This window comes from Balearica regulorum, chromosome 1 (genome assembly GCF_011004875.1).
Source record: "Balearica regulorum gibbericeps isolate bBalReg1 chromosome 1, bBalReg1.pri, whole genome shotgun sequence".
In the NCBI taxonomy this organism is placed as follows: Eukaryota; Metazoa; Chordata; class Aves; order Gruiformes; family Gruidae; genus Balearica; species Balearica regulorum.
Genome location: NC_046184.1, coordinates 167080265 through 167094045, shown reverse-complemented (window position 1 = coordinate 167094045; position 13781 = coordinate 167080265).

Genomic DNA, 13781 nt, shown 5'->3' with positions numbered 1-13781 from the left:
ATTTTAATCTCTTCCAAAGTAATTATGCAACCACAAAGCCAGTTTTTCTAAACAAATGATAAACATTTCTACAGGAGATTCACTTTAGGTCTACAGGAGATACGTTACATGTCTGTTGAAAGCCAAGTCTTAACAGCTAGAGTATTCTGGAGGCTTTCTCAGTTTGTCAAAGAATCCAGACAGAAAAGTTTCCTATAAATGTTTTGACATACTGCCATTCTATGAGCAAAAAAAGATTCAGTAAGGAATTGAGTCAGTTGTAGCAGACAAAGATCCATGTGCCCAGTGCAGCTATCTGATAATATATACAAACCGAATCTCTAAGATCTACCTTCTCTCTTCTGCCATGCTGAGCAATGTCATGATCCCATGAGTATCTATCATCTTGAAAAAAGGAATGGTTTCCAATACCCCTTAGAGACTGTGTAATTATTTGAACTGTACCTTAATAGCAGAGTCCTTTGTCATTATGATTAGATTATACACAATAATGGAATTCTATGTTTAGAGCAAACATTACATTTTAAAGATTCACAAAACACAATATAAACCACTCACAGATGGAATAACCACAGCAGAAAACTCACAGGAGTGCTTATTTGTAATGTACTGCAGTATGTAAATAAAATATTGTAGGCAGTTTTCCCTGGCATATATAGAAGTTCTATTATTTAGCATATATGAGCTGTTCAGGACTCAATAAGCTAATAGGAAAATTGGGAGTGTGAAAAGAAAAATCCCAAATCCTGGTATCATTTTCTTCTTTAAGAAGATTTCTGTGGCTGTATTTTTGGAAAATAAGAACAAGGCAGCTTACAGTATACATGTTGGTAACACACATACTAAATGGCTGCATATATTTGAGCAGCATTCACATAACTTAAGATAGTATGTTTTTAAATGCATTTGACATGCAAGTAAAAATCTGTCCTGACAAAATAAAAAAGAAAAAAGCTAACTCAAGAAGTATAGTGGGTGAAAGAAGTTGTTTGGGTTTGTTTTTTTTTTTTTAATGGTTTTAATATGAGATCTATAAGTGAATGATTCTCTCTCAGAGAATATCCTGTGTTGGAAGGCACCCTCAAGAATCATCCTAAGCATTATCGCTACTAAGTCACAAATCTAGCAATTAAAGTAATTTCCTACATACATTAGTCTACCCAGACCTACTTGTTATCTTTAATATCAGGGCACATTCTGAGGTCATAATGCCTTATGAGAACTGAAAAAAAATCAGTTATAACCAATATTCTGTCAACCTACCAGGACATACACATCTCATGATTTCCTGAACATTTTCTGAAGTTCTTTGTTGATATTATTATATTATATAATATTATATAATCACAGCCCCTATTCCAGCTATGTCATCAAATATTAAGTAAGATTGAAGACAGAATTCAGACTAAGTGCCATAAAGGCTGTACAAGTAAATTGATCACCTTGGTTTCACAGGACAGAAGGTCAATATTGCTGTCATTTGCTTCTGAAGGTTTAGTTTGCTTGTAGTCATTCATGACAAATACACACTACATTCTCAAAGAAGCAATTAACTAAAACATATTTTGTGTTTGGTTATTTTATTGCTATTTTGAACACTGGACAAATTTTGAGGTATTTGGAAATATATCTTCCATTACTTTTCTTGAAAAAAAGCAAACCAGGAAAAAAATAACTTGTTGTACCTCAAAACATTTATTGCCAAAGTAACTCATGGTATTAAGCTCATTTAGAAAAGGTGTCTTTGAATGGGAGTAATAGTTTTGACTTGCTAAAAAACATGCCCAGCATGTGTAATTTTTGAAAATTTGCCTTTTGGTTCTTGTGAAAGATTGCATCATTTCTGGAAGTGCTTTACCTTGTAATGTAAACAAATGTGCCATTTTCTCATCTCTATTGAGAAACAGCATTTGATGGTGTACTTGCAGACAAGAACATGGTTCATGTCTGTTCATTTTTTGACATTGAACTGTGTACATTTAACTTTCTCTTAATATATGCAACCACAATACAGTAATATTCCTATAAATATGTCTTATCACTCTGCTAGTAGAGAACCAGTATCAAAAAACTGATCTAAGTGACCACTTATCTGACTTATTAATTATGAAGCCTTTAATTTGACAATCAAACTTTTCCCTTACCTATGTTTTTTTTTATTTGGCTGACACTGAATTTGAGAAATTACACTTGACCTGTTGTATCACCCTGTGAACTCAAGTTATTTGAAATGTAACACTCAACCAATAATGCTATTAAACCTTAGCATTGAATCTTCAAAATATATGTTGGTACATGGCTGTGTGTGTATAAACATCAGAAACATTAAATCATAGCTGAATTAACAGAATAATGTCCATAGATAATTCACAAATTACTCATTGTGCATATTTCGCTCAGAAGAATTTATCAAATATTTTTCTATGAATGGGTATTCCATTAGAAAATGCCAGTTTATTCAAACTCAACCTTTTTGAATAAATACACATCCCCCTGAAATTTTCAATTGGAAGGTTTCTCAGTCTGAAAATTACATTTCTAGTAAAAGTCAGAGGTAAAAACCTTTGTCCCAGAAGTTGTGTACCTTAGAGAATTATTTTGAATGAGGTACAAGATTTCCATTAAAATCTCTATTCAGAAAGCTATACCATCAATCTTATTTCTATACAGACCTGGAGAGAAACTGGCATCCATGAGATTCCACAGATGTCTTTGTTTAGAGTACTCACTGAGGACTTGAGGCCCCTGATCTTTTCAGTTACAAGAGGTGCTATATTGTGTTTTCTATATCATCTACAACAGCTGTACCTACTAAAGTTTAAAGTAATTTTCGCCTTTTGGACTTCATTTAATAATACTGTTGAAATGAAAAGTTTGAAAATCTTTAATGGCTCCCAGTAAAGAATAAAAAATAACCTGGAAATAGTAAAAAACCCCCAAACCCTCTGTTTTCCAGACCTCTGATCTCATCGCACCATCCATGCTATTGCTTTGTAGCACTATTCTGAACTGAAATATACACTGCTCTGTATTTTAATTCATTAGTCTGACCTGATGCAGCACAGAAGACATTCTGCATGTGCACAAGGTACACAACTTCTGCTTTTTATTATCTTACATATTTCCATAAATTTAAAATCGATTATGTGTATGTTCATAATTACTTTTGGGTTTTTTTAAAGGATAAACATACCACACTGGTCAGAACAATGCCTAAACTCTCAGTTTTTGCTGTTTCAAATGATGCTTTAACTCACACTTTCAATAGTCAAAAATACATTCCTCAAAATATATAATTATATGCATTTTATTTTCTTGCCTATTTTAAAAATAAATCTCCTGAGGAGTAAATGAACACACAGCATTTACATCTATTTGTATTGTAAGCAAAGGTAGATGAAGAGAATTGAATAGCTACAAGCAATAACACACAGTAGAAGTAAATTCAGTATACTGTAACAATTTGTGTTTTCTTACTACAAAAGTATTGAAGAAAATTCTTACGCCTTTAGCATTCTAAACGTAGCTGGCTCCTGAGGACCTGGACTTGTTGCCCATGAATTATGTAGGTTGTAAAACAAAAGCTAGAGACCTATAGGAACTGCATCCAAGAAAGAGACATATCGAAGTTTTAAAATTGGTATGTGGCAGCAGCTGGGAATAGTTCTGTTTATATTAGTGTTATCAGAATTGCTGGTGCTAGCAATACTTATTTTTCTCATAAAACAGCTAGAACTAAAGTTATGGTCTTCTTGCATTGCGCTACAGAAGTCCACATATCTCACCCTCTTAGAAGGGATCTATATGAACTAGAAGAAATTTCATGATTTATTAATTTTAATAAAAGTATATAATTATATGTTCATATGGACATTCTGAAATTAAACAATTTATCTTCAGTTTTCATATAATTACATTTAGAGACAATAAAGAGTATCATTGCAGAAATATTTGTTAATTCATCCCATTTGCACATTAGGATATAGACCTATTATAACCCTCACAGAAATAAGAGTTATTTTCAAAACTGAATTAATCTGCCAAAGGATTTGAAAGTAAAAACATTAATCAAATAGTATAATAACAGAATAATTTAAGTATTATCATAATTTCATCAATGTATCAAGGTATTAAACCCCCCTCATCATCTGATATCAAACAGATAGAGTCACTATGTCTGTGTTTATGTTAATAAACCTCTGAGTGTTTCTGAGTTCCTAAGCATAGTGCTTGTCCCAGCCTGCATTACAGCTCCATCTCAGGGTGAAAAAAGGTGCATGCTAGTTTCTTATCATTTCACATTACCCAGTTTCCCTGAAAATAAAACATAGATCTAACAGATAGTGGTAATTTAAGTGCAACTTCAACATCATTCAGATGGTCAACTGGTCAATATTATGCATGAAGGCATTGGAATAGTCTCCAATAACAGTATTAAAGAACCAAAATGAGGGAATGAAAGGAATGTATTTGGAGTGAATATACAAGTCTTATGTAAAAATGCATACACACATAATTTTTTAACGTAAGCTATTAGAAAGAAGAAGGAAATTATCTAGGTGCATATGGCTGGCCAGAATGCAATTTATAGTGGCACAGAGCATCCCTCAGCTTTTGTATATCTAAAAGAAAATACGTCGTTCTTCCCCTATGCCTCTCCAATAAAGCCATTCTGTTATTGATTTTGTTTTGGTTTATTTTCCGTATAAAACTCTCAATGTCAACCTTGTATTAAGAAAAATCAGGTTTTGTCCTACAGATAATGGTACTTACTGTGATAGAAAAGGTTAGACTCTACTACAAATGACAGCCATAACTGCTCTAAAGTCCTTTCTTTGTCCTACACATAAATGTGCATGGAAGTAGAGTCATGTTTCAGTACACTGAAACCCCATTCACTTGTATCTTACACGTTTATTCCACAGAATTTAGGAGGGGGGGAGGGGGAAACAAAAGCAACAAACAACCCGATTAAGAAGTGTGGGACAATGTAAAATTTAGGTACTTATAGGTTTCATTTATCATAATGCTCATATTGGTTCAAAGATTAACAAGGAAGGTTGGGGAAAAAAAAATGCAGCTATCCAACATTATAAAACAACTCAGATCTCAGCTATGTAGATAACAGCAAAGCAGGATTTGTTTGAAACAATTAATAGAAAAAATCATACTTTGTTGTATGATAGCAATTGGAAACCTATTGATCTTAAAAGCTCCAGGGTTTTGTTCAAGTGAGTAATGTTTCATTTATTCACTATTATAGACCACTCAGAGCTGAGCCACTGTATTAAGCTTGTTTATTTTATATTATCTTTTCACCTCGGGGGAAAAAAAAAAATGTAACAAAGCAGAGAGTCTTAAAGTACATGCTTGCTTACCAACAAATGCCTGTCTCCAATTTCTGATGGCTAAATATGTTTCAGTTTCATAAATTCAAGAACTACTGTGGTTTTATTTCTATTTATCTCTGTCTACTTAGATCAGAAGGAATGGAAAAAGTTGGTACTTTTAAACTATCAAAGAAGAATAAAATTAAGAAGCAATACGAAATTGCATACATTTTCATCAGTCTCTTTCTTTTAACCCTTTGTTAACCAAACCTATTCCTAGGCCTGTGGAAAAAGATTTTAAAGACTTCTTTATTCTCCTAGATGCCGGCTGTATCAATGAAAAACTCCTTCCTTCGTTGGTGCTATCACTCCATTGCCAGTATTTGAAAATCATCCCGGTACTAACAGGAGATTGATCTCTATTATAAGGTTTTTAACTTCAGAAAGTTATGGTAAACCAGTTGAGTCAAACATTTACAACTTCAGAAGACTAAACCTGTGCTGTGGTGGAGAACTGTAGAAACCAGCCAGTACAAAATGCTGAACCTAAGTCTAGCCATTTAAAAATAGGTGGAAGCCTACTCTTGGACTGAATAAAGTGCTCTTCAACCTGCTTGACTAATCAGATTGGAAAAACTGGAATGTAGGAGACACTGATTTAGACAATAATCTACTAGAGTTGAATCAAATATTTGAATTTATACCTGCACCCAACCCAATAAGTGGGTTATTACAGGTATTTCTTTAGAATAGAGGATAGTCTGACTTAATGCAGTTGAAGCTATGTCCCTGTTAAATTTAAATATTCAGTATGTCTTTGAAGTAATAAGATTCCATGGCATGATGGATAATTCATACCCAGATTCCAAAGAGGAACAACATCAACAACAGAAACTTTAAAAACCAAACCAAACCAAACCAAACCAACCAACCAAACAAACAAAACCCCCATAAAAACCAAACCCAAAACTTTACAGTATCATAAACTACATGTCTATCCCTATAAAAAATGACACCTGGCTGTGAGGACAAACAGCACAGTACCACTTGTATCTTCCTGTCTAAAAACATCTTTTATCTCCAAAAATAGGCTAATCTACACTCACCTATAGTTCTTTCAAGAATAGTTGCTGGCATATGACATCCTGGGACTTGTGTTTCAACTCTGTGAACAAGCACTAGCTGGCACTGGCCGGACTATGCCAGGGAGCATGCTAACAGTCGTGTATCAGCTCTTTGTACTTTTTCCTGGCTCCATTTACATTCCTAGTACAGACACCCTACTGAGTATTTGGGGGAAGTGGAACATCTGGGTTCAAGTCTGCATGCAACAAGAACAGTGACTTGGTTCTGCTTTACCAGGGTTCAGGTAAGTGCTTCAGGTACTGATGAACTGGAAGGTATTGTGAGGTCCTTTTACTTTTTCTTGGGGAAAAGAGACCAGGGGAAGGGGAATGAGATGCTTAAGGCAAAAAAAAATGAAAATATCTACAGGTTTTCTGTCAAGAGAAAGGAAAAAAAAAAAGGCAAGTTTAACAATTTCACTATAACTGTCTGACTCTTTGTAGTATCAATGCAGGGAACAAAGGAATTTTCTTCTAATAAACTGAGGAATTAAAGAACTCTGAAGTTATAAAACTGAACGGTGATTTTGGGAAGATACATTTTGAATTTAAACCTAAAGTGTCTGCCTTGTATATATCTCTCTTTGTGGACCTAGGCTGTAATACAAAAATACTTTTGAGTATCTAAGGCTTAATTCTTTTGAAAAAATGTAAGAATTAATACTTCAAATGCAGTTCAGGATTTTATTTCTTTGTGATGCTAAAATGTCTTAATATGCTGTACTTACTTTCCCAGCTGTGCTGATGTTGGACAAGTTCTTTCTATCAGCCTGAAAAAAATCTCTTGAAAGTTTTCTTTTCTGTAAGTGCAATTAATGTTTGAAAAATCAGCACCTGCAGTTTGTGCTCTATTATGCATCTCATTGTCTTCTCTAATTCTATGGATTTCAGTGAACTTTCACCAGACTTATACTCTTATAAGCACAATTTGATTTATGTATGATGTACAGATCCCTTACCAACACAGATATGTCAATTTTCTCTACTTCTCGTACAGTAAACTTTACTATGTGTATAAATCTGAATTTTAATATTTATTAGGGGAACAACAACAATAAAAAAAGCAAATCAGCAGAACCCATGTATTGTTATTGCTTATTGTTAAGTTTTCTCACTCAAATGATGCTTTGTATAGAAGTGTCTCCACTAGAGGCCGCACAGACACTGCTTAAATATTACCTGTTAAACTGGAAAAATACACGAGAGAATGAAAAAACAATCAAGCCCCAAAATAGTGCTTTGATCCATGATCAGGAGCAAACAATTTAAATTCCTATGGAAGAGTCACTCCTGGTTTTGTTTGTTTGCTTGTTTATTGTGAATGTAAGTAACATCCTAATTTTATTTTTTTAGTTGTAAAACATTGACCCATGCTGGAAAAAAATGAAGTCTTGCACTTCTAAATTGTACTGCATAAAAGATACTCTTTCCTTTCTCATATTAGGATAAGCTATACTAACATGGGGCAGGGCAATGTCGCTTCAAGTAAAGCTAAAGGAAAGTCTTTTTCCTCGTAAGTCCTGAGGAAGCAGAAGTCTTCGGGTTTTTTCACATAAGCCCAAATCAGGAGCTTTTTTTGTGGTGCTCCCTGTGGTGGTGTTGCAATTTCTGCTGAGGAAATGACAGGGCAGCAGTGATGAGACCATCCTCATTTGAAGGGGGGTGGTGGTGGTAGAAAACCACTCGCAGAGTCCCAACAGGGTCCCTGGGCCAAGGGTGCCATACCCACCATGGGCACCCCGCCCTTCCCCATGGGGACCAAGGGGTGCTGACTGTCCCCGCAACGCCCACAGCCCCAGTCCGAGGGGAACTGGGACCATTGGCCTGGGGGCCCCAGGGACATGGGCAAGGATGCGTAACATCAGAGAGGAGGGTTTGGTGACAGTCACTTTTCTTTGCAGATCACTTTTTGGAATATTAATAGGGAGGTTATCTGTGTTAATTTGAGCCTACATAACTTACTATTTTAATAATACCTTTTTAAAAATAACATTAATAATCACAATAGTATTTGGTCAGATATTGAAGATTTCAGTTAGGCCAACAATCCTTGGCTCTTCAAATGTATAAGGTTTGCTCCTGTTTGCTCATAAAGAGATTATGACTGTAATTCTTGAGGACGGGGAAGTTTCACCCAATTCAGTTGCTCCTGCATTTCCAACCAGTTCTTGGGTACACATGAAGCTGACTAGTGGTTTGGAGGTTCTTCACACCTGATTTTCTTTTCATTAGTCTACAGTGAAACCCAGGGATCTAAGCAAAACTATGGCTGACACTGCACTGACTTTCTGAAATGACCAGTTTTGTATTTCTTCTCATGGAAATTTGGTCCTTGCACAAAATCCAGGATGTCCCAAGAACTAATACTGTAATTTCCCTTGAATATAACATGGTTTAAAATCCTAAAGTTGAATGTTAGCAGTTTAAGTTAAGAAATAACGTTTTTATTAGTATTACTGTTGTTATTGTTGCTGTGGATACAAATGCTACTGCCAATGCTACTGCCAAGCTGATGAAGTATAGGATGAATGAGCACAGTGAGGTGGATGAAAAACTGGCTGAATGGCTGTGTCCAGAAGGGGTTAATGAGTAGCACAAAGTCTAGCTGTAGGCCAGTAACTAGTGTATCCCAGGGACTAATGGTAGGTCCAGTCTTTATCTTCATTAATGATCTGGATGATGGGGTGGAGCGTGTCCTCAGCAAGTCTGCAGATGACACAAAACTGGGAGGAGTAGCTGACCGCCCAGAGGCTTGTGCTTCCATTCTGAGAGACTTCAACAGGCTGGAGAAATGGTCTGACAGCAAACTCATGAAGTTCAACAAGGAGAATTACAAAATACTGTACCTGGGGAGGAACAAACCCATGCACAAATACTCTAGATGGTTTGCCCCAGCATAAGCAACTTTGCAGAAAAAGATCTGGGGGTCCAGGTGGACACCAAGTTGAATATGAGCCAGCAATGTGTCCTTGCAGCAAAAAAAGGATAATGGTGTCCTGGGCTGCATTAGGAGGCTTGTTACCAGCAGGTCAAGAGAAGTGATCCTTCCCCTCCACTACTGGTGAGGCCACATCTGGAGTCTTGTGGCCAGTTCTGGGCTCCTCAGTACAAGAGAGACATCAACATACTAGAGTCCAGCAAAAGGCTACAAAGATGATTAAGGGATTGGAATATCTCTCCTGTGAGAAAAGGCTGAGAGAGCTGGCACTGCTCAGCCTGGAGAAAAGAAGGTTCAAGGGGAGATTTCTTCAAAGTATATAAATACCTGAAGGGAGGGTGCAAAAAGGATGGAGCCAGGCTCTTTTCAGTGGTGCCCAGTGACAGGACCAGAGGCCATGGGCAGAATGTGAAACACAGGAGGTTCCATCTGAACATCAGGAAACACTTTAACTGTGAGGGTGACAGAGCACTGGCACAGGTTACCCGGGGAGGTTGTGGAGTCTCCCTCCTTGGAGATATTAAAAATCCATCTGGACACTGTCCTGGGCAGTCTGCTTCAGCAGGATGGTTGCACCAGATGACGTCTTGAGGTCCCTTCCAACCTCAACCATTCTATGATTCTGTCATTAGTCCATAAAAGCAAAAAAAGTAAATATTTTGGTCATTTGAACACTTAGCATAAAAATACTTGAATCCTTTTTATTTTTAGCATAGATTCTGAAGCTATTTCTCATCTTTTCATTCCCTCCTATAAATAGCATACATTTATTTGTAGTCTATGAACTGAATAGGTATAGGTTTGGCATCAGAAATATAGTACAGGTAAGGTTGCCCTAATCTTCACAAATGTGCTATAAATATGTATTATGTATGTGTATATGTACATAATTATATATATCACAAAAGAGACAACTACTTTAAATTTTTACAGGGTTCATGAGGTACAAAACTATTTCCAAAATTCAGAGATTGATTTTAAATACACTCCTTAGTCAGAGCAGGATGAAGAACAATGTTAATTCAAAAGTGACAGAGAAAAAATTCAAAGGAGATTTCCAAAGTCAGACTTTTTAAATCCATGCTGAAATACTCCAAAGTAGATGATGATACTAAGAAAAGGTAAGAATATTACTTTGGTGACTAAAAGGATTGCTCTGGAATTCCGTAAATGAAGTAACTTTTGTTTAAGTGTGGTTTAGGTGGTTTAAAATGCCTGCACTGATAAATCATGGCAACTTGGTTACTGGCTTCGGAAACACTAGCCTTTCTCTTGGTCCAAGGTCATAATTTTTAAAAAACTGCTGTGGGTTGACCCTGGCTGGATGCCAAGTACCCCCAAAGCTGCTCTATCACTCCCCTCCACAGCTGGGCAGGGGAGAGAAAAATATAACGAAAGGCTTGTGAGTCAAGATAAGGACATGGAGAGATAATTCACCAATTACCATCATGGGCAAAACAGATTCAACTTGGGGAAATTAATTTAATTTATTGCCAATCAAATCAGAGTAGGACAATAAGAAAATAAAACCCAAATCTTAAACCACCTTCCCTCCACCCCTCTCTTCTTCCCAGATTTCTACCAAATTTTCTACCTCGTCCTCCCCTCCAGTGGCACAGAGGGACGGGGAATGGGGGTTGTGGTCAGTTCATCACATGGTGTTTCTGCCGCTCCTTCCTCGTCAGGGGGAGGACTCCTCACACTCTGCCCCTGCTCCAGCACGGGCTTCCCACGTGGTCACAGCCTCCTTCAGGAGCATCCACCTGCTCCAGCGTGGGGTCCTCCATCGGCTGCAGGTGGATATCTGCACCTTCTGCCCCTCCTTCTGCACTGACCTTGGTGTCTGCAGAGTTTCTTACATCTTCTCACTCCTCTCTCTGGCTGAAATTGGTCTTGGTGTTGCACAGGGTTTTTCCCCCTTCTTAACTGTGTTACCCCAGAGGCCCTACCAACGTTGCTGATTGGCTTGGCCTTGGCCAGTAGCGGGTCCGTCTTGGAGCCGGCTGGCATTGGCTCTGTCAGACACAGGGGAAGCTTCTAGCAGCTTCTCACAGAAGCCACCCCTGTAGCCCCCCCCCGCTACCAAAACCTTGCCACGCAAACCCAATACAAAAAGAAACTCCCCAAACCTCTGATTTTGAGTGAGTGTTGTCCCTAATTTTTAAAAATAATAATAGAAAATTATGAAGAGAATTATTTGCAAAAATAATAATCTTTTACTGTATTCATCATTACATTCCATCTAAGTTAGTTAATGAGAAAAAGAGATTTACAATATCTTTAAATAAAATTTATGCTTGATTTTGCTACAAATTTAATTACTTTTAATAAAAGCATGAAACAAAACAACATAAGCACTTTCATGGTGCGTAGACCATAAATTATTTTCTTTAAAAGATTAATCTAGTATGCGTGTATGTTCAGAAAATTATCTGTGTGCACTCTCTGTATATTCACATACATCAACTTCCCAAATAAAACTTTTTCAACAACACTCATAATTTTCATATATCTATACACCCACAAAAATATTTTCTTATAGACTGCTTTTTGTGTGTGTACGTACCCATAAATAGGAATATTTAGTTAGATATAATTGCATTCCTTGTATTCATGACAGATTCTACAGTATTTCGTATGAAAATAACTGCAAGATATGCTTGAGAACTGTTCACAATGACTTTTCATAAATCTTGGAAGCTTTACTGCTAGAAGATATTACTCCCATAAATTGTGATTGCCAGTGCTAAGAGTCTAGATGAAGTCTGTGCCCCTTGTCATTTTAGCAGCACTTCATATTAACAAAGTCACAAGTGGTTTCCCATAACGTGGTACCATTATCCTGCAATGATTTGATTGGCAGCAACATCTATAATAGCATAGTATTATTGTCTGTGGCAGTTGCTGATAAGTTTAAGAACCAGTTTATACTTGATGAGCGCCATACTAGAAATATGTACCTAAGATTTAAAAAATGTACCTGCTGTCACTAGGTACAATTTGGGAACACTTGCTCCACAGAGAGGGGGAGACTGGTTGCTAGACTGTAATTATTAATCCTTTAGACATTAATGAACTTTCTTCCAGCTAAATTACTGTGTTTATTAATAATTCATAAAAATTGGCCAGCCATTTAACACAGTACATACAGCTGTCTGATAAAGAGATAGTGCCTTTTCATTTGGTCTTAGAGTGTTTAATAATTTAAAAGATGAAAGGGATAGGTTTTTGCAGTATGCTTATGTCACTAATAACTGAAGAATGCTAAAAACATGTTCCTTTTGCCTTGTTTTTGCAGTTTGTGACTAGCACTATGACAAAGAAAATTAGGTCCTTGGGAGATAAAAAATATCAAGGAGAATAAGTAGAAAAAAAAAATGATTCCATACTTCCTCAAGCTAATGACACACTAGATTTAAAAGAATTAATGGCCAGCTTTCCTATATGATATGTGCACAGAGAACTAAACAGCGCTTCATGCCATGTGTCCAGAATCTTAATGGCCATGCATTTCACAGAAAGTCCCAGAAGAGGGAGGTGTTTACTCTCAAATAGAGAAGACCCTTTTTTTTAACCTTCTAGCATTCATTACAGTACTAAGAGGAATAAAGGAAAAGTGCCTCTTTTCCTCTTTAAAATAAAATTGGGGTAATTAAAACAGTTATTTTGATTTAAAATACAATGCTATAGATTAGCTGCTGTTTCCTCTTCCATTTGGCTCTTCATCCATTAGATCTGTGGAAAATTTCAGCTATCCAAAATGTGTACTTATTCTAAGTAAATCACTTGTCTTCTCTTTTTAAAGAAATGTGACACCTGTTGAACTGCTAAACAGCAATAATCAAGCATGGGTAGAAGTGTTCTGGTATTTCTATCTACATTTGGAGAAAAACCTTTGAAAATATATATGTTATGATCACAACATATGCTCCACTCTGACATCAGCCAGAAGGATATAAAATATCAGCTACTAAAATTAGACTTTTGAAAATTATCAGATCTGAATAGGTTTCAGCCAAAGTTTTAAAACACTGCCAAAGACCAAGTTAATTCTCTATAAAAGACAAGTGATATGATCTGGCTAATTACAGGCCATTCATCGTGATATTGGTCCCAAGCATGATAATGCAGCTGATGATGATGGACATAATTCATAAAGATTTTTATTAATGCTAAGTAGCACAGGTTTATAAAAAAATCTTTTTAAACTCAATGAATATCTGTTCTTGATGAGAACTAAAATCTGAATGATACTGCTTTTAGCACTAAAGGATTACACTTGCATGCTTGTGTGGCACTGCCAGCATGGTCTATGATGTGCCCTTTGATAAATATGCTATTGACATGATTGATATTGAATATTTTAAAGATTAACCAGTTATTGGGTTT